Below are 22854 nucleotides of genomic sequence, written 5' to 3'. Positions count from 1 at the left end.
AAATGGAGAGAACCTGAAAGCATTTCCCTTGAGAACGGGAACCAGACAAGGATGCCCTTTATCACCGCTCTTATTCAACATCGTGTTGGAAGTCTTAGCCAGGGCAATCAGGCTAGACAAAGAAATAAAAGGTATCCGGATTGGCAAGGAAGAAGTAAAGTTATCACTATTTGCAGATGACATGATTATATACACAGAAAACCCTAAGGAATCCTCCAGAAAACTACTGAAACTAATAGAAGAGTTTGGCAGAGTCTCAGGTTATAAAATAAACATACAAAAATCACTTGGATTCCTCTACATCAACAAAAAGAACACCGAAGAGGAAATAACCAAATCAATACCATTCACGGTAGCCCCCAAGAAGATAAGATACTTAGGAATAAATCTTACCAAGGATGTAAAAGACCTATACAAAGAAAACTACAAAGCTCTACTACAAGAAATTCAAAAGGACATACTTAAGTGGAAAAACATACCTTGCTCATGGATAGGAAGACTTAACATAGTAAAAATGTCTATTCTACCAAAAGCCATCTATACATTTAACGCACTTCCGATCCAAATTCCAATGTCATATTTTAAGGGGATAGAGAAACAAATCACCAATTTCATATGGAAGGGAAAAAAGCCCCGGATAAGCAAAGCACTACTGAAAAAGAAGAAGAAAGTGGGAGGCCTCACCTTACCTGACTTCAGAACCTATTATACAGCCACAGTAGTCAAAACAGCCTGGTATTGGTACAACAACAGACACATAGACCAATGGAACAGAATTGAGAACCCAGACATAGATCCATCCACGTATGAGCAGCTGATATTTGACAAAGGACCAGTGTCAATTAACTGGGGAAAAGACAGCCTTTTTAACAAATGGTGCTGGCATAACTGGATATCCATTTGCAAAAAAATGAAACAGGACCCATACCTCACACCATGCACAAAAACTAACTCCAAGTGGATCAAAGACCTAAACATAAAGACTAAAACGATAAAGATCATGGAAGAAAAAATTGGGACAACCCTAGGAGCCCTAATACAAGGTATAAACAGAATACAAAACATTACCAAAAATGATGAAGAGAAACCCGATAACTGGGAGCTCCTAAAAATCAAACACCTATGCTCATCTAAAGACTTCACCAAAAGAGTAAAAAGACCACCTACAGATTGGGAAAGAATTTTCAGCTATGACATCTCCGACCAGCGCCTGATCTCTAAAATCTACATGATTCTGTCAAAACTCAACCACAAAAAGACAAACAACCCAATCAAGAAGTGGGCAAAGGATATGAACACACATTTCTCTAAAGAAGATATTCAGGCAGCCAACAGATACATGAGAAAATGCTCTCGATCATTAGCCATTAGAGAAATGCAAATTAAAACTACGATGAGATTCCATCTCACACCAGCAAGGCTGGCATTAATCCAAAAAACACAAAATAATAAATGTTGGAGAGGCTGCGGAGAGATTGGAACTCTCATACACTGCTGGTGGGAATGTAAAATGGTACAACCACTTTGGAAATCTATCTGGCGTTATCTTAAACAGTTAGAAATAGAACTACCATACAACCCAGAAATCCCACTCCTCGGAATATACCCTAGAGATACAAGAGCCTTCATACAAACAGATATATGCACACCCATGTTTATTGCAGCTCTGTTTACAATAGCAAAAAGTTGGAAGCAACCAAGGTGTCCATCAACGGATGAATGGGTAAATAAATTGTGGTATATTCACACAATGGAATACTACGCATCGATAAAGAACAGTGACGAATCTCTGAAACATTTCATAACATGGAGGAACCTGGAAGGCATTATGCTGAGCGAAATGAGTCAGAGGCAAAAGGACAAATACTGTATAAGACCACTATTATAAGATCTTGAGAAATAGTAAACCTGAGAAGAACACATACTTTTGTGGTTACGAGGGGGGGAGGGAGGGAGGGTGGGAGAGGGTTTTTTTATTGATTAATCAGTAGATAAGAACTGCTTTAGGTGAAGGGAAAGACAACACTCAATACATGGAAGGTCAGCTCAATTGGACTGGACCAAAAGCAAAGAAGTTTCCGGGATAAAATGAATGCTTCAAAGCTCAGCGGAGCAAGCGCGGGGGTCTGGGGAACATGGTTTGCGGGGACTTCTAAGTCAATTGGCAAAATAATTCTATTATGAAATCATTCTGCATCCCACTTTGAAATGTGGCGTCTGGGGTCTTAAATGCTAACAAGCAGCCATCTAAGATGCAGCAATTGGTCTCAACCCACCTGGAGCAAAGGAAAATGAAGAACACCAAGCCCACATGACAACTAAGAGCCCAAGAGACAGAAAGGGCCACATGAACCAGAGACCTACATCATCCTGAGACCAGAAGAACTAGTTGGTGCCCGGCCACAATCGATGACTGCCCTGACAGGGAGCTCAGCAGAGGACCCCTGAGGGAGCAGGAGAGCAGTGGGATGCAGACCCCAAATTCTCATAAGAAGACCAAACTTAATGGTCTGACTGAGACTGGAGGAATCCCGGCGGTCATGCTCTCCAGACCTTCTGTTGACACAGGACAGGAACCATCCCTGAAGACAACTCATCAGACATGAAAGGGACTGGTCAGCGGGTGGGAGAGAGACGCTGATGAAGAGAGAGCTAATTATATCAGGTGTACACTTGAGATTGTGTTGGCAACTCTTGTCTGGAGGGGGGATGGGAGGATAGAGAGAGAGGGAAGCCGGCAAAATTGTCAAGAAAGGAGAGACTGAAAGGGCTGACTCAAGATGGGGAGAGTAAGTGGGAGTAGGGAGTGAGATGTATGTAAACTTATATGTGACAGACTGATTGGATTTGTAAACGTTCACTTGAAGCTTAATAAAAGTTATTATAAAAAAAAAAAAAAAAAAAAAAAAAAATGTGCCTGGTCCATAATAACTTTAAGTTATTATTGATACTATCATTATAATTATTATTATTTCTTATGTTTCCCTTGCCCATTTTTGGTTTTGAAGTTATGTGTTTTATGAAAGAATTTTAGAGTGTTTCCTCTCTTTTGGGAAGGTTTTTCTATGACAGAACATGCTGTATCATGTGTAGATTATTTATTCTTTACAAGATTGGTGGTACTCTAAAATAATCTGAAATACATATTTTGTGTACTTATATTAAAAAGAAGCTGTTCATTTAATATGACTCCTCTAGATTATTGGAATAAAATGATTCATTATGTTTTTTAAAAAAAATATATGCCATATATGTATGAAAAAAAAAAAAAAAAAAAAAAAAAAAACTGTTGAAGAACTCAAAAAGATTATTCAAGAACATACTGGAAAAATTAATAAGTTGCAAGAATCCATAGAGAGACAACATGTAGAAATCCAAAAGATTAACAATAAAATAACAGAATTAGACAACACACTAGGAAGTCAGAGGAGCAGACTCGAGCAATTAGAATGCAGACTGGGACATCTGGAGGACCAGGGAATCAACACCAACATAGCTGAAAAAAAATCAGATAAAAGAATTAAAAAAAATGAAGAAACCCTAAGAATTATGTGGGACTCTATCAAGAAGGATAACCTGCGGGTGATTGGAGTCCCAGAACAGGGAGGGGGGACAGAAAACACAGAGAAAATAGTTGAAGAACTTCTGACAGAAAACTTCCCTGACATCATGAAAGACGAAAGGATATCTATCCAAGATGCTCATCGAACCCCATTTAAGATTGATCCAAAAAGAAAAACACCAAGACATATTATCATCAAACTCACCAAAACCAAAGATAAACAGAAAATTTTAAAAGCAGCCAGGGAGAAAAGAAAGGTTTCCTTCAAGGGAGAATCAATAAGAATATGTTCTGACTACTCAGCAGAAACCATGCAGGCAAGAAGGGAATGGGACGACATATACAGAACACTGAAGGAGAAGAACTGCCAACCAAGGATCATATATCCAGCAAAACTCTCTCTGAAATATGAAGGCGAAATTAAGATATTTACAGACAAACACAAGTTTAGAGAATTTGCAAAAACCAAACCAAAGCTACAAGAAATACTAAAGGATATTGTTTGGTCAGAGAACCAATAATATCAGATATCAGCACAACACAAGGTCACAAAACAGAACGTCCTGATATCAACTCAAATAGGGAAATCACAAAAACAAACAAATTAAGATTAATTAAAAAAAAATACACATAACAGGGAATCATGGAAGTCAATAGGTAAAAGATCACAATAATCAAAAAGAGGGACTAAATACAGGAGGCATTGAACTGCCATATGGAGAGTGATACAAGGCGATATAGAACAATACAAGTTAGGTTTTTACTTAGAAAAATAGGGGTATATAATGAGGTAACCACAAAAAGGTATAACAACTCTATAACTCAAGACAAAAACCAAGAAAAACGTAACGACTCAACTAACATAAAGTCAAACACTATGAAAGTGAGGATCTCACAATTTACTAAGAAAAACGCCTCAGCACAAAAAAGTATGTGGAAAAATGAAATTGTCAACAACACACATAAAAAGGCATCAAAATGACAGCACTAAAAACTTATTTATCTATAATTACCCTGAATGTAAATGGACTAAATGCACCAATAAAGAGACAGAGAGTCACAGACTGGATAAAGAAACACGATCCATCTATATGCTGCCTACAAGAGACACACCTTAGACTTAGAGACACAAACAAACTAAAACTCAAAGGATGGAAAAAAGTATATCAAGCAAACAATAAGCAAAAAAGAAGAGGAGTAGCAATATTAATTTCTGACAAAATAGACTTTAGACTTAAATCCACCACAAAGGATAAAGAAGGACACTATATAATGATAAAAGGGACAATTGATCAGGAAGACATAACCATATTAAATATTTACGCACCCAATGACAGGGCTGCAAGATATATAAATCAAATTTTAACAGAACTGAAAAGCGAGATAGATACCTCCACAATTATAGTAGGAGACTTCAACACACCCCTTTCGGAGAAGGACAGGACATCCAGTAAGAAGCTCAACAGAGACACGGAAGATCTAATTACAACAATCAACCAACTTGACCTCATTGACTTATACAGAACTCTCCACCCAACTGCTGCAAAATATACTTTTTTTTCTAGCGCACATGGAACATTCTCTAGAATAGACCACATATTAGGTCATAAAACAAACCTTTGCAGAGTCCAAAACATCGAAATATTACAAAGCATCTTCTCAGACCACAAGGCAATAAAACTAGAGATCAATAACAGAAGAACGAGGGAAAAGAAATCAAATACTTGGAAAATGAACAATACCCTCCTGAAAAAAGACTGGGTTATAGAAGACATCAAGGAGGGAATAAGGAAATTCATAGACAGCAACGAGAATGAAAATACTTCCTATCAAAACCTCTGGGACACAGCAAAAGCAGTGCTCAGAGGTCAATTTATATCAATAAATGCACACATACAAAAAGAAGAAAGAGCCAAAATCAGAGAACTGTCCCTACAACTTGAACAAATAGAAAGTGAGCAACAAAAGAATCCATCAGGCACCAGAAGAAAACAAATAATAAAAATTAGAGCTGAACTAAATGAATTAGAGAACAGAAAAACAATTGAAAGAATTAACAAAGCCAAAAGCTGGTTCTTTGAAAAAATTAACAAAATTGATAAACCATTGGCTAGACTGACTAAAGAAATACAGGAAAGGAAACAAATAACCCGAATAAGAAATGAGAAGGACCACATCACAACAGAACCAAATGAAATTAAAAGAATCATTTCAGATTATTATGAAAAATTGTACTCTAACAAATTTGAAAACCTAGAAGAAATGGATGAATTCCTTGAAAAACACTACCTACCTAAACTAACACATTCAGAAGCGGAACAACTAAATAGACCCATAACAAAAAAAGAGATTGAAACGGTAATCAAAAAACTCCCAACAAAAAAAAGTCCTGGCCCGGACGGCTTCACTGCAGAGTTCTACCAAATTTTCAGAGAAGAGTTAACACCACTACTACTAAAGGTATTCCAAAGCATAGAAAATGACGGAATACTACCCAACTCATTCTATGAAGCCACCATCTCCCTGATACCAAAACCAGGTAAAGACATTACAAAAAAAGAAAATTATAGACCTATATCCCTCATGAACATTGATGCAAAAATCCTCAACAAAATTCTAGCCAATAGAATCCAACAACACATCAAAAAAATAATTCACCCTGATCAAGTGGGATTTATACCAGGTATGCAAGGCTGGTTTAATATCAGAAAAACCATTAATGTAATCCATCACATAAATAAAACAAAAGACAAAAACCACATGATCTTATCAATTGATGCAGAAAAGGCATTTGACAAAGTCCAACACCCATTTATGATAAAAACTCTTACCAAAATAGGAATTGAAGGAAAATTCCTCAACATAATAAAGGGCATCTATGCAAAGCCAACAGCCAATATCACTCTAAATGGAGAGAACCTGAAAGCATTTCCCTTGAGAACGGGAACCAGACAAGGATGCCCTTTATCACCGCTCTTATTCAACATCGTGTTGGAAGTCTTAGCCAGGGCAATCAGGCTAGACAAAGAAATAAAAGGTATCCGGATTGGCAAGGAAGAAGTAAAGTTATCACTATTTGCAGATGACATGATTATATACACAGAAAACCCTAAGGAATCCTCCAGAAAACTACTGAAACTAATAGAAGAGTTTGGCAGAGTCTCAGGTTATAAAATAAACATACAAAAATCACTTGGATTCCTCTACATCAACAAAAAGAACACCGAAGAGGAAATAACCAAATCAATACCATTCACGGTAGCCCCCAAGAAGATAAGATACTTAGGAATAAATCTTACCAAGGATGTAAAAGACCTATACAAAGAAAACTACAAAGCTCTACTACAAGAAATTCAAAAGGACATACTTAAGTGGAAAAACATACCTTGCTCATGGATAGGAAGACTTAACATAGTAAAAATGTCTATTCTACCAAAAGCCATCTATACATTTAACGCACTTCCGATCCAAATTCCAATGTCATATTTTAAGGGGATAGAGAAACAAATCACCAATTTCATATGGAAGGGAAAAAAGCCCCGGATAAGCAAAGCACTACTGAAAAAGAAGAAGAAAGTGGGAGGCCTCACCTTACCTGACTTCAGAACCTATTATACAGCCACAGTAGTCAAAACAGCCTGGTATTGGTACAACAACAGACACATAGACCAATGGAACAGAATTGAGAACCCAGACATAGATCCATCCACGTATGAGCAGCTGATATTTGACAAAGGACCAGTGTCAATTAACTGGGGAAAAGACAGCCTTTTTAACAAATGGTGCTGGCATAACTGGATATCCATTTGCAAAAAAATGAAACAGGACCCATACCTCACACCATGCACAAAAACTAACTCCAAGTGGATCAAAGACCTAAACATAAAGACTAAAACGATAAAGATCATGGAAGAAAAAATTGGGACAACCCTAGGAGCCCTAATACAAGGTATAAACAGAATACAAAACATTACCAAAAATGATGAAGAGAAACCCGATAACTGGGAGCTCCTAAAAATCAAACACCTATGCTCATCTAAAGACTTCACCAAAAGAGTAAAAAGACCACCTACAGATTGGGAAAGAATTTTCAGCTATGACATCTCCGACCAGCGCCTGATCTCTAAAATCTACATGATTCTGTCAAAACTCAACCACAAAAAGACAAACAACCCAATCAAGAAGTGGGCAAAGGATATGAACACACATTTCTCTAAAGAAGATATTCAGGCAGCCAACAGATACATGAGAAAATGCTCTCGATCATTAGCCATTAGAGAAATGCAAATTAAAACTACGATGAGATTCCATCTCACACCAGCAAGGCTGGCATTAATCCAAAAAACACAAAATAATAAATGTTGGAGAGGCTGCGGAGAGATTGGAACTCTCATACACTGCTGGTGGGAATGTAAAATGGTACAACCACTTTGGAAATCTATCTGGCGTTATCTTAAACAGTTAGAAATAGAACTACCATACAACCCAGAAATCCCACTCCTCGGAATATACCCTAGAGATACAAGAGCCTTCATACAAACAGATATATGCACACCCATGTTTATTGCAGCTCTGTTTACAATAGCAAAAAGTTGGAAGCAACCAAGGTGTCCATCAACGGATGAATGGGTAAATAAATTGTGGTATATTCACACAATGGAATACTACGCATCGATAAAGAACAGTGACGAATCTCTGAAACATTTCATAACATGGAGGAACCTGGAAGGCATTATGCTGAGCGAAATGAGTCAGAGGCAAAAGGACAAATACTGTATAAGACCACTATTATAAGATCTTGAGAAATAGTAAACCTGAGAAGAACACATACTTTTGTGGTTACGAGGGGGGGAGGGAGGGAGGGTGGGAGAGGGTTTTTTTATTGATTAATCAGTAGATAAGAACTGCTTTAGGTGAAGGGAAAGACAACACTCAATACATGGAAGGTCAGCTCAATTGGACTGGACCAAAAGCAAAGAAGTTTCCGGGATAAAATGAATGCTTCAAAGCTCAGCGGAGCAAGCGCGGGGGTCTGGGGAACATGGTTTGCGGGGACTTCTAAGTCAATTGGCAAAATAATTCTATTATGAAATCATTCTGCATCCCACTTTGAAATGTGGCGTCTGGGGTCTTAAATGCTAACAAGCAGCCATCTAAGATGCAGCAATTGGTCTCAACCCACCTGGAGCAAAGGAAAATGAAGAACACCAAGCCCACATGACAACTAAGAGCCCAAGAGACAGAAAGGGCCACATGAACCAGAGACCTACATCATCCTGAGACCAGAAGAACTAGTTGGTGCCCGGCCACAATCGATGACTGCCCTGACAGGGAGCTCAGCAGAGGACCCCTGAGGGAGCAGGAGAGCAGTGGGATGCAGACCCCAAATTCTCATAAGAAGACCAAACTTAATGGTCTGACTGAGACTGGAGGAATCCCGGCGGTCATGCTCTCCAGACCTTCTGTTGACACAGGACAGGAACCATCCCTGAAGACAACTCATCAGACATGAAAGGGACTGGTCAGCGGGTGGGAGAGAGACGCTGATGAAGAGAGAGCTAATTATATCAGGTGTACACTTGAGATTGTGTTGGCAACTCTTGTCTGGAGGGGGGATGGGAGGATAGAGAGAGAGGGAAGCCGGCAAAATTGTCAAGAAAGGAGAGACTGAAAGGGCTGACTCAAGATGGGGAGAGTAAGTGGGAGTAGGGAGTGAGATGTATGTAAACTTATATGTGACAGACTGATTGGATTTGTAAACGTTCACTTGAAGCTTAATAAAAGTTATTATAAAAAAAAAAAAAAAAAATGAACAATACCTGTCCATTTCAGCTTACTAATGCCTCGGATGTCAATCTTTACATGTTCCATTTAATTTTTGGTGATTTCCAATTCTTCTAAATTCATACCTTGTACATTTCACTTTCTGGTTATTAATAGATGTCTGCAGTTGTTTCTTCTCATTTTGAGTCATACCATAATAGAGAGTATCAAAATGGACCCACATGTATATGGGTTCAAAGGTAAGTAAGGGGAGGCATAATGGACTGCTCCCCTGTGATACTTCTGAGAATCATTTGTTGTTATTGTTAGGTGCTGTTGAGTCGGTTCAGACTCATAGCGAACCTATAGGACAGAGTACAACTGCTCTATAGGGTTTCCAAGGAGTGGCTGGTGGATTTGAACTGATGACCTTTTAGTTAGCAGCCGAGCCTAGCAAGGTGTTGGAGACTGCTTAATGAAAGTTGGATAATAAAACATTACTGTTCTCAGGAAGTTTACAGTCTGATAGAGAATACATTTGGATCCAGGGCCTCATGTACAGCTGTGCAGGTTTTGCTATGCACAGATCACACAACTGCATATGAGTAATCATTTAAACCCAGTGCTGCCTAGTCGATTCCGACTCATAGTGACCATATAGGACAGAGTAGAACTGCCCCATAGAGTTTCCAAGGAGCACCTGGTGGATTGGAACTGCGGACCCTTTGGTTAGCAGCCACAGCACTTAACCACTACGCCCCCAGGGTTTTAGAAGGTATTAATTGCTATTATTTGATGCCTCAGCGTCATTATCATTCCCACTAGGCTGCTAGGATCATTGAGGGAATCTGGAGGAGAGGGCTGGTCTCTTTATTAATAATAACCACCACCCAGAGGCGATTAGACATTTCTCTGCTTTAGCTTTACAGGTTCTTTACATAGATAACTTCACGTGTCTTTGGAGACACCCTCATAGAATGATTGCTTTTTCTGTTTCAGCGGACTCTGAGTAATGGGCCACTAGCTGAGGACTGGACTTTGATGGGGATCTTTAGAGCCCTGTAAGTATTTTTGAATGGACCAGAGCACTTTCCTTGTTGTACAAATGAAATGGGGAATACTGTGGAAGGGAGGCTGAATGGCTGTCCACGGTAGAACAGTCAGTTAGAGGCAGAGCCCAGGTGCCTTGATTCCTTCCCAGTTCTTATCAGTCCCAGAATTCCATAGCACCACTCCATTCCGAGAATGTATCAATCACACCATTGTGACACCTGATAGTCAGGAGGCCACTCAGGAGCATGGGTGAGAAGAGCCTGTCTCTCAGTGTTCAGCAAAGTGCCCTCTGCTCTAGGAAGCTATTCCCATTATATTCTACTCTCTGTCCCCACCCTCCCACTGACCCTTCTATCCAATGCCTGGCTAATTGGTTAAACAGCTCAGGGCCTCCATGCACAGCTGGGTAATCTGTGTATTGCAAAACCCGCACAGCTGTACATGAGGCCCTGGATCCGAAGGTATTCTCTATCAGACTGTAAACTTCCTGAGGGCAGGAATGATTTATTATCCAATTTTCATTAAGCAGTCCCCAACACATTGCTAGGCACATAGGCGGTGTTATGTATGTTTGTTGAATAAACGAATGAATGAAAGAATGAATTTCAACTTCGGAAATCTCTACAACATTTGAGATAGCATCTCCTTGAATACTTCTAAGGATGAGGCAATCATTTGCCAAATAGCAATTTCCCTGCTAAGAAACTTTGACAGTTAAAACATTATTATTATTATTTTTTATAGCAGCTGAAACCTGGCTCCCTATCATAGTTAACCTGTGACTTAGTTCTAAACAGGACCTTAGACCTATGTTGTCATGTGCCTTTGAGTCAATTCGAATCACAGTGACTCTGCAGGACAGAGTAGAACTTCCCCATAGGGCTTCCCAGGCTGTAATCTTTACAGGAGCAGATTGCCAAGTCTTTTATCCTGTGGAGCAGCTGGTGAGTTCGAACTGCCTACCTTTTGGTTAGTGGCTAAGCTCTTAACCACTGCACCACCAGGGATCCTTCTTAGACCTATAAAACCAAAACCCGTTGCCGTTGAGTTGATTCCTACTACAGACCTTCTATGTCTTCTTTAAGGATTCTGAGAAGGGAGGAAAATGCTTTCTGAGTGGGGCCAAGAAGGGCAGGGACGGTCAGAGAGTATTTGAAGAAGTATGCACTGTTATCTAATTTGAAATTTGGAAAATCAAGAAAAATCCTATTATTTTCACCATAAAAATTATAGACAATGAGGGAAAAGTAATTACAAGTGTGGGGATGAGGTGGTGATCAGATACAGGGTTGTAGCCAGACTTCTCAAAGTTTGGGAACCACATAAATGTACCACCCATTCAAAGCAAAAATTAAATAATCGTTTAAAATGAAAAGAAGGAAAAACAAAGCAAAAGGAGACCAATTTTGCTTGGTTGGGATGAGAAGACAGAGTGGTTCCAATTACGTATCAACATTTTTTGCAAGTCAAAAGATGGTGTGGTTTAATAAAGGTTAAAAAATAGTTAGGTAATCTGGTCCCTCTCTTTTGAGGGAACCTGAAGCACAGAGAGGTAAAGCATCATGTCCAGTTACTGAACAAGGCAGCTCAATTTCTCTTCCTTTTCGAAGCTCAGTTTACAGGTAAATTGAGTGGAAAACAGTTCGGCCAAATTCACTGATTAGCTCGGCTGCTAACTAAAAGGTCAGCAGTTCAAATCCACCATCTGTTCCTTGGAAACGCTATGGAGCGGTTCTACTCCGTCCTATAGGGTCACTATGAGCCGGAACCGACTCAACAGCACCTAATCTCATGCCCCCTTCCCCTTTTATTTACAATCATACTGGCAAAAGTGAACAAGCTTGGTCATCTCCAGTCCTAACTGGGGTGTGAAGAAATAGGGCTCTTGAGCACCTTTGGTGGTAGTATAGATTGGTCCAGATTATTTGGTGGCAAGTTTGTATTATGTATCAACATAAAAAATACACACATTTTTGAGACCTCCAATTTTACTTCATGAAATTTACCCTTCAGATATATTCTAGCTAAGCAGCAAAGATATGTGAACAAGAATATTCCTTGCAGCAAGGTTTGGCATGGTAACAAGCTAGAAGCACAGTAAATAAAGTATAATACATCCATATAGTGGAATATTGCCATTTAAAAAGTCAAGGTAGATTTTATATGGAAAGCCCTCCAAGATACATTATTAAAACAAAAAGAAATAACCCTTGATGATGCATACATCTATTTTTGGTAAAAAGTTATTTGTATGTGTTCGTATAGATGGAAAATTTCTAGACAGATGCATACCCACTGGTAGTGGGTACCTCTGGAACCACCACCCATCTGTCAGCTTCTTGTACTGCGGTGTCTTGTGTGTTGGTGTGATGCTGAAGGCTATACCACTGGTATTTCAAATGCTAGCAGGATCACCTGTGATGGACAGATTTCAGGGGAGCTTCTAGACTGAACAAACTAGGAAGAAAAGCCTGGCAATCTCCTTCCAAAAATTAGCCAATGAAAGCCTTATGGGTCATGACAGAACATTATCTGCCTTGCTTGCTTTGGGGACCTCATCAGGAGGGATCAATCACTAGAGGAGGACATCATGTTTGGTGAAGTAGAGGGCCAGCGAGGGTGAGGGAGACCCTTGGTGAGATGGATTGGCACAGTCGCCACAACAGTGGGCTCCAGCCTGCCGAGGTCATGAGGACGACGCAGGCCTGGGCAACACCTTGTTCTGTGGTATATAAGGTTGCCGTGAGTCTCAGTTGAGTGGAGGGCAACTAACAACAACAACGACCTCTCAGAGAGTGGGAGGGGGTATGGAACTGGTGAGAACTAACATTAGAGTGTATAATCATTTGAGGTCATTGAATTTGTTTGCTACGTGCACGTGAGATTTTTCTTCCAAAAAGGCAAACCCTTCCCCCAACTAAAATCTAACCCTTCATTGCTGTTGTTGTTAGTTGCCATCCTCTCTTTTGAGGGAAACTGAAGCACAAAGAGGTAAAGCATTATGTCCAGTTACTAAACAAGTTAGCTCAATTTCTCTTCCTTTTTGAAGCTCGGCTTACAGGTGAATTGAGTGGAAACCAATTTGGCCAAATTCACTGATTAGCTCGGCTGCTAACTAAAAGGTCAGCAGTTCAAATCCACCATCCACTCCTTGGAAACCCTATGGAGCAGTTCTGCTCCATCCTATAGGGCTGCTATGTGTCGGAACCGACTCAACAGCACCTAATCTCATGCCCCCTTCCTCTTTTATTTACAGTCAAAAAAAAACCAAACACATTGCCATAGAGTTGATTCTGACTCATAAGCCCCATAGGGTTTCCAAGGAGCACCAGGTGGATTCGAACTGCTGACCTTTTGGTTAGCAGACGTAGCTCTTAACCACTATGCTGCCAGGGTTTCCGCCATCCTCACAGGCTATTGTAAAAATACATTTGGATAACTTAATTCAATTCAATAAACTTTTATTCAGCACTTGTCACTAGTCACTGGCTAATGTATGTAAAACCTGCTTCATAAACTGTTAAACACCATAAAAACCAAGAGCATAATATTTATTTCAGATGGTACAGCTAATTAACCAAATATTTATAAGAACCAGCTTCCATTTATAAGACTGAACTCTCCAGAATAGCAAGATTCATTGCAAACGAGCAGTCATTGTTATTTTATTAAGGTGCTAGATTTCAACAATACAGAATCAACCTTACAAGTGTAAAAAAGCACACGCGTAAAAACTCCCTCCAAATTCTTCCAGAAAGCCAGAAATTGGTGTGAAAATATTTCAAGACCCATGATAGACTTCTGCGTATCAAAAGACCTGCGATAGACTGGGGTGGGGAAGAGAGAGAGATGCAGGGAGGGAGGGAGGGAGATGGAAGAGAGAATGGGGGAAGATACGAAGAACACTATTTCACAGACATTTCAGGAGTAGAAGAGCAAGCAGTGTGCTTTCTCTGGGGCGCCATTATACCGCTTTAATTCTTTGACTTATCCTTGATGTGACTTCGTGGCTTGCAGATGCCATAAATATTCGGTTATTCCATTAATCCACATCTATTCTGAACACCCACCACCTTTTGACTGCAGTCCTTCAGAGAAAAACCATGCCTTTGATTCACTCTCGTGCACTGGGTAGTACGCTGATAATATCTGGCGAGACTCTTTTCGTTAAGATTTCTATTGTACCCAGCTGACCTGACAGCTTTATGTGGGGCTTTTTCTTGGGATGGAGGAAATGGGTTACAGCGTGTGTTGTGATGGTTCTACTAGGCTGCGCCTGGTGCATATTTCAAAATCGTTACCCTGAGCAGTGTGGATCAATAGATTAATGAGCTCCATTGTGCCACCCTTGCCCTCTGAAGACTATTACTGTAAGACAGAAAAGAAGGTGGCTTCTTATAGCCAAGCAGGCAGCATACCGAATGTAGATATTCTTACATCGTTGCCCTTTCCTTCACCTTCCCAGTGAGAAGCTTTGATTGGCTGCATGGTCAAGAAGCTGCACATTTTGGAGGAGGGGAGACAGGTGCAGCAGGGAGGCGATTGGGATGGGTCTCACCAGGTGATGCTTTCCATGGGAAACAGATAATGCAGACTTAAGAGCATGGACTCTGAAGTCAGATGGCCAGATGGTCCAACTCTACTACTTAGTGGTGGTAATACCCTGGGGCAGACCGTTCAGCCTCTCTGTGCCTTAGTTTTCCCACCTGTGAAATGGGGATAACAGCATTGGCCTCATTCACTAAGTTAGTACAGGTAGGGCGCTCACAACAACCATGCCACACAGTAAGTACCGTGCAAGAGATTGTTCAATAACTAGAAACTGGGAGTCAGACATTTGGAGAGAGGAAAAAAGAGGCTGTGAATCTAGAAGGGAGACCTTGGGCCGTTGTCTCTGCCTCTTCCTTTCTAGAGTGGTGTTTTGGGTGATAATATGGTTTTGGCTGAACTGTTTTGTAGACTTTTGACCTTCTGAGGGCCTGTGGGGCTACGGAGAAGTATGGTTACCACACAGCCTGAGGAGAGGAAGTGAGGCTGGCTGCTCTGGGTGGGCTCCAGGCAATAGGCTCCATGGGAGAGAAGCATGATGCATCATTCAAATTTGGGTCTTCCATTTATTAGCTTTCCACCTACCTCTCTGAACCCTAGTTTCCAAATCTGTAAAATGGGGGTGAATTTGTACCAAGTTATTTCCAGGATTAGAGAGAATGGGCATAAAGCAACAAGCACAGTGTGCTAAATAGGTATTTATTACTAAAATGATGGCTATAAGGAGCCTTGGAGGTGCAGTAGTTAAAGTCACTGACTGCTAACCAAAAGGTCAGCGGTTTGAAACCACCAGTGCTTCCGTGGGAGAAAGACATGGCAGTCTGCTTCTGTACAGATTTACAGCCTTGGAAACCCTATGGGGTCTCTGAGTTGGAATCAACTCCACAGCAATGGGTTTGGTTTGGGTTATACAGAACAGGCATGGAACCTGGAAAGAAAGGTGGAACTCAGCACCGAAGCCCTGCTTAGGGGACGGAGTGAGTCGTCTGGAGAGCTTTGCCTGGTTCTGCCGTGGGACCAGTTGTGTGGGAACTCACAGTTGGCCAGGCCTGCTGCAGAGCATTGACTGCTTTGGTGCAGTTTTGCCACTACTGACTAGGTTTAGAAGGCTGTTGGAAGACGCCTGGAGGGAGATAATGCATTGGGGACCAGGCAGAGGTGATGAGGAGGGAGGGGACAGGATGCATCTGAGAGCGATTGCTGAAGAAGATTCAACTACTTTTGCCAGGATTCAAGAGGGATACAACAATCTTTGTGGGCAATTAGGTCTTAAATATCCAGTGCTGGTGCTGCCGAAGGAATCCCTGGGTGGTGGAAATGGTTAACGTGCTAGTCACGAGCTAGAATCAACTCGAAGGCAACTGGAAAAAAGTGCTGTCGAAGTGGCCACTGGTTACATCCTCTTTGGCATCTTTCTAAGAGGTAGAGTTTTGTAGGGGAAAAGAGAGGTTCCCCAACCCCAACCCCCACATTGCTGAAAGGTCCATTCCCCAACAGTGCCTGGATGGGGAGGAGGGGAGGGAAGCAGAAGTTGGTGGGTTCACTTCCTCCCCTCTGTGGAGCTCACTCAGCACACTTTATCCCCTCTGTGCCTTTTACTCCCAGGGTAAAACCCAGAGGAAAACTGAGCAGCCAAAGCCTCAGACCATCAGGTGTGTGGCCTCTCTTGAGTCCTGGGCCAGGCTGGCCCCTTCCAGCTGGGCTGTGCTCACGCCCCAGGGCTGTCCCACTTGCACCCCAGCCTTCAGCAACCCACGTTCCTGCTTCCCTGGTCCAGGGAGGCTGATGGTTCTGGGGATGTATGGCAGCCTGGCAGGTGGACCATCCTTCGGACTCAAACACTGGAAGTCCTCCTTTAGAATCACGCTGCTTGCACAGCCGCTCTCAAGCATAAGATTTGCCCTCACACTTCATTTTTCTCACATTAAAGCAAATGTGGCTAGACTTGGAAAATTTTTGAAACTTTAAACTTCAGCCTTCTTTGGGTTTAGTTGCAAACCTATTCCAAATTTTGGGTTGGTTTAAGATTTGCAGATGGGCCGATTTTGTCTTGGTTTGAAATGAGCTGTCCTGGCTCCTGAGAAGTGACCTGACCTGGGGACCACCCCGCTGCCCCTTTGAGGCCTGACTCCTGGCTGAGCACCACCACCCCACTTCAGTCTGGAGGTAACTGTATCTGTCCACTCCCTCCTCCAGCCATGCTCCACTCTTTTTGGTCTTACTGGCCACCAGCTGGAAACCCTGGTGGCGCAGTGGTTAAGTGGTACGGCTGCTAACCAAAAGGTCGGCAGTTCAAATCCACCAGGTGCTTCTTGGAAACTCTATGGGGCAGTTCTACTCTGTCCTGCAGGGTCACTATGAGTTGAAATTGACTTGACAGCAAAGGGTTGGTTTGTTGTTGTTTTTTTTTTTTTTGGCCACCAGCTGCTCTTCCATTTTTCCCCCTGGAGTCTCTGCAAGTTGGAGAATCCCAGCAGCGTTCATCTCATACTGTTACTGTGAGAATGGAATGAGTTCACAAGAGCCCCTTTGGCTTTGTATCCACTGCTCTATCTTCTGGCTCTCAAGTCCTGCCTCCTGGACCAGCACTCCTTAGACCGACCTGGTCCTAGGACCTCTTTAACTTGTCCAGATCTGCCCAGCCTCCCAAGGACTGTCCAGCCCCCAGGGGTCAGGTGGATTCCACTGTAGGAATGGGCAGGCGAAGCCAAGCAGGACATCAGAGGGAGGATGGACCATCTCTATTCATCCCACATGGGCCTCTGAGAGCGGCAAGCCCCTTTGTTCAAAGTCAGGCTCTCCTCCTGCTCTTCTAGGCAGCTGAGGGTGAGTCTCCGGCTGTGTGGAGGAAGGAGCATGGCTTGATGGCAGATGTCTTGAAGGAGAAGGGCTCCTAAGAGATACCCAGTGCCATCTGAGTGTTGCTGTGAGTGCTGTTTCAGAGGGTATCGAGCGCCACACTTGGAGCAATCTAATGGTTTACAGGGTGCCCTCCGCATGGATGACCTTTTCTTGCAAGTCTCAACAGGATGACTTTTGAAATGTCAAGAACTTTAAATCTCACTTAACACAGTCCATGCGAGATGACTTGGAAGTGGAAAGTTCAGACCTTTCTGAGTGGTTTGACTAATGATAATAAAAAGGGACCCTAAAACAAAATGAAAAAAGACCCCAGGAAACCCAGACTCTCACAGAGCCCCAAACCCAGTTGTGCTTCTTCCTTGGGACAGCGATGGGTTTCTAGGTGCTCGTTACTGAGGTGAGGCAAGGGTGTATTGCAGATGCCCTGGCCCGTGGTTGGAGCTCGTGGCAGTCGTTTGTGGGGCATTTTGATTCAACACGGATCAGGGAGCAAGAAGTCTTGAGGACCATTGGAAGCTCCCCTTGCCTCCACCTGCAGGAGGTACGTGTTGCTTTCCCTCACAGGTGACCGCTGCGGGCCACAGAATTCAGGAACTCAGCGTGCTTTTGGACTTGCTGCTTGCTTACACTGAGTCAGGTATGGCTTTCCACCTCTCCAAAGCCCTACATTGTGTCTTGTCAACAAGTTCCTCAAGGCAGGGACTGTGGCAATGGACTTTGATATCAGACACACCTGGGGTTTGAATCCTGGCTCTGCAACTTTTAAGCAAAAGTGACTTAACTTTTTTGATCATCAGTTTCCTTGTCCATAAAATGAGTAAAAATACCTTTTAACCTTATAGGGTTGTTGTAACAATTAAATGTGAAATATTTAATGGAATAGGCAACATTGGGTATTTACCGTGTGGCACAGTGGTTCAGAGCTCGGCTGCTAACCAAAAGGTCGGTGGTTCAAGTCCACCAGCCACTCCTTGGAAACCCTATGGGGGCAGTTCTACTCTGTCCTGTCAGGTCACTGTGAGTCAGAACCCACTTGATGGCACCTAACAACAACAACAGGCACCGTTCCAAGCACTTTACATGTATTGGCTTATTTAATCCTCTCCAACAAGCCTATCAGGTAGGCATTATTATTATTATCCTCATTTTAATAGATGAGAAAACCAAGGCACAGAAAGGTGAGGTAACTTGTCCAAGGTTATACAACAAATAATTTCTGGATCCGGGGTTTGAATAGAGGTAATTTGGGTTTGGGAGTGGTGCAAATGGTTAACACGTTTGACTGTTAACAGAAGTGTTGGAGGCTTGAGTCCACCCAGAGGTGCCTTGGAAGAAAGGCCTGGTGATCTCCTTCTGAAAGATCACAACCATTAAAAATCCTGTGGAGCATGGCTCTACTCTGACACACATGGAGCCACCATGAGTCAATGGACTCGACGCAACTTTTTTTTTTTTTTAATTTGGGTTCAGAGCTTTGTGCTCTTAATTGCCATGCCGAGCTGGGCATTCAGTAATAGTAGTGTTTACTGACAACCTAATATAGAGTGAGAGCCCGCTGTAAAGTGCCAAACACTGTACACCAGTCATAACAATTCAGCAAGATAGCTGTTATCATCCCCATTTTACAGCTGAAGAAACTGAGCCTTGGAGAGGTTACCCATCACATAGTGGCAGGGTCAGAATTTGAAACTGGGTCTTACTGAAGAGCATACAGTAACCCAAAACCCATTGCCCTCAGGTCGATTCCTACTCATAGCGACCCCGTAGGGTTTCCAAGGCTGTAAACCTTTACGGAGCAGACTGCCACATCTTTCTCCCCTAGAGCGGCTGGTGGGTTCGAACTGCCGACCTTTGGGTTAGCAGTGGAGCGCTTTAACCACCAGGGCTCCTAGAGCACACAATAGGTGCCCAATGATACTAACTGGCTAATATTGCCTACCTCTAAGGGCTTGTTCTGCAGGGGAAGGACCACTTCTCAGTCAGAGTGGGAGGAATGTGCATCCCAACAGGCAGGGCTGCAGGGCTCCTGATTTTCCCTGCTGCGAAGGAGTCTCGGGACTTGGAGGGTCCCTGAAATGCTGCATGGGAAAGTGTAATGTGAAATGGGAATCTCTGTGCCAGCCTCAGAGACATAGATTCCCATCTCATTCCCGGCCGCAAGCATTTATCCAGGACCCCCATGCGCTCTGCGGTGGGTACGCCACAGAGATCTGCCTGAAGCTCCTTACAGTCTCATCAAGGGGATTAGATGTTTGCACAAATCCTGAGGTTGCTGCGGTGGGGTGGGGAGGGGTGGGGAGGGGTGGGGGAGTCGGGGAGCTGGGGAGGGGAAATTCAGAGAGGTTTTTGTTCAAGAACAAGATTATATCCAGGCCCAGGAATACTAAAACCTTCATTAGAAAAGGTCCTGGACAATATCAGGGACTTCACACGAAGAGGCAGGGATAGATGACAAACGCCTGGAGGTGAGTTGGGGTCGTGTTAGGAGAAGTTGATCTGGGTGGGGCTGGGGCCCTGGGAGGGGTCACTTCCTGGGCTTCACCTCCTCCACCCCCTGGCCCCGTGGCTCCGCCCCCGTGGCTCCACCCTCCCGTGGCTCCACCATCCCTGGGCGGCAGGCCCCTCCCCTCTGCCCCGGCCCCCCCCAGCTGCCCAGGCCGTATGCTCTGGGCCCAGAAGGGGAACCTGCAGCAGGCGCCAGCAAAGGCAACCTGTTTTTTTTTGACCAAACGCAGAAGTACTGGTGCAGGTGGTCTCTAAATGTGTGTTCCTCTTTGCCACTGATGTCTAGAAGGGGAATTCAGCAAAAAAGACTCAAGTCTGGAACTTTGACCCCAACTTCCTCAATGCCTGCACCAAGGAGGGCCGCCTACGTAAGCCTGGCACGGGATCCGCCTGGGGGTGCCTCTGGCCCGGGCTCTTTGGGCGAGAGGCTGGGATGGTAAGTTCTCGCGTGAATACCCCGGACCATGCCCCAGCCTGCTCCCCCTCCACAAGGACTTTTGGACAGGCCCCACATCTTCTCCCTGCCCCTATTGCCTGCAGCGCCTCCTCTTCCCTGGCACGCCTTCCCACCCTGCTTAGGGTCCCCTTCTCTGGCTCCCCAGCAGCCCCGAGCGCCTGCCACTGGGATGAGGCCAAGAGCCCACAGTGCGTTGTTGCGATCTGTGTCGAAGTGGCCATCGCTCTTCATTGTGATTTTGTAATTCCAAGTCGGTCTGGCCGCCCCTTTAGGAGTTCCTGCGGGCAGAGAGGAACCCTGGTGGCGCAGTGGTTAAGAGCTCCCCTGCTAACCGAAAAGTTGGCAGTTCGAATCCCCCAGCTGCCCCTGATTTACTCTGCCCTATTTTTTTTTTTTTTTTTAATAGGGTCTCTAGGAGTTGGAATTGACTTGAAGGCAATGGGTTTGGGGTTTTTTGTTTGTTTGAGGGTAGAAACTGCTTTTCAGTTTGATGACTGCCCCCAAGCCTAGCACAGGACCTGACACACAGGACAGTTAGTGTTTATAGGGTGGTTGCAATGTCACAAAACAATATGTGGAATAAATTTTTGAATGAGAAATTAACTGGAGCTGTAAACTTTCACCTAAAACACAATTAAAAAAAAAAAAAGAAAACAAATGTGTATGAGGTGAATGAGGGAGTGTGTGATGAGGCTTCTCCTCCCCTGCTTGGGCAGAATGCCCGCCCCCCCCCCCCCCCCCCAGTAGGGTCACTCACAAGACCAGGCCTCGCTGCACAGCACTTACTCTGTCACTCCTCCACGGGAACCAGGGTGGGGCCTTTTCTTACCTCTAGGGAGGGGCCTGGGCACCTTCTCTTCCCTTGGGCACCACACCTTTGGGCCCTTCTGAGGTCCTCAGGCTTTCCCCTCCTGTCTCCCTGGGAGCAGCCCGACTGAAGGAAGAAGCAGGACATGGCTCTAGTGCCCAGGATGAGGATAGTTTTCTAAAGATAGTACCCCACTGCACACCCAGGCCCCTCCTGGCCCTGAGGCAGCCCCTGGCCCAGCCTCCGCAGCTTCTGAGGCTGGGGACCCCTGCACCTGCCCTCAGAACAGGGCTCCTCTGCTCACTGTTGGATCTGCGTCTTGGGGGGCAGTGCCTCATTCCTGTACTTAGGGGTGGTGTGAAAAGCAGTTTCTTTGACTTCTTCAACATTCCTGGAAAGGGATCTCAGTTTGCTGGAAGAGAGGCAAGGAGGATCTGGTTCTTGGAACATTCCTACTTCCTCTTCAGACAGAAGCCATGCACCCTGAGTCTCCCTCCTGCTGCCTGTGGGCCAGCTGTCCTGAGCACAGACCACACTCTGGGGCTTGTTGTGCAGGCCCTGATGTACCAGAATTGCCCCTGCTCCCTCCCGTGGTGCCTGGAATTCACATCCCAGAGGACCATTATTGCCTGCAGGGCAGTGAAGCATTTCTGATAGGAAGCTTGAGGCCAGTCCTCCTCAGGCCTAAGCTGGCCTCCACCACAGCTCCTTTTCCTGCCCTTGCCTCTGTCCAGAGTTCCCTCTGCCCCACTCAGAGGGAAACCAGAGGCCGGTCAAGCAGGCCCCAGTGAGGATCTTGCTGCAGTCTTGGGGAACTTCCTGTGGCACTCTGGGAGTGGGGCCTTTGTGAAGGCTAAAAATAGAGTTCCCAGGCTGCTGAGTAGTAGGTTCCCTGTTGCCTCCTGTGGCTGATTATCCAGGTGGGTGGGCTGCGAGTTCCCCCCCTCTCCTACTTCTTTCTCTGCTGCCTCCCCTTACCAAGCCCTGGCTGACCAGGGAAGGATTCACAGGTTAAGGGCTGGGCGAGGCTAATGTCCTGGACACCTCTGTGCAGCAGCTTGCTCTCTGGGTTCTGTGACCTTGTGTGTCCAAAGAAGATGAGTGTCAGTGTCCTAAGGAAAAAGATGGTGACTCTGGGTCCCCTTTGCCGGAGGTGGTAAGGATGCACAGAAAGATGAGTCCTCTCCCATGTAGTGTGATGCCCCCCATTCTAATGCAAGAAGAAGAAGAAGAAAAAAAAAGAGCATTGAAAGAAATCAAATAGAATTACAGTAGAAGTATTGAGTCATACAGCAT

At 43.9% G+C, this 22854-nt stretch overlaps 1 long non-coding RNA gene across 16 annotated transcripts in view; it reads left to right on the top strand.

The window, feature by feature from the left end:
- Positions 1 to 21457, top strand: part of LOC126086473 (uncharacterized) — a 136006-nt gene extending 114549 nt beyond the window's left edge. For 10 of the 16 annotated variants that reach the window (XR_007519534.1, XR_007519532.1, XR_007519529.1 and 7 more), the window contains 3 exons: positions 10325 to 10386; positions 18353 to 18425; positions 20161 to 21457. This is a non-coding gene — a long non-coding RNA (uncharacterized LOC126086473). The remainder of the gene's footprint in view (positions 1 to 10324; positions 10387 to 18352; positions 18426 to 20160) is intronic. The other 6 variants (XR_007519524.1, XR_007519522.1, XR_007519530.1 and 3 more) reach the window with 6 other exon arrangements.
- The last annotated feature ends 1397 nt before the right edge of the window (positions 21458 to 22854 follow it).

This window comes from Elephas maximus, chromosome 12 (genome assembly GCF_024166365.1).
Source record: "Elephas maximus indicus isolate mEleMax1 chromosome 12, mEleMax1 primary haplotype, whole genome shotgun sequence".
Classification (NCBI taxonomy): Eukaryota; Metazoa; Chordata; class Mammalia; order Proboscidea; family Elephantidae; genus Elephas; species Elephas maximus.
The sequence above is the reverse complement of the archived record's forward strand: the minus strand, read 5'-3'. Positions and strand labels throughout refer to the sequence as shown.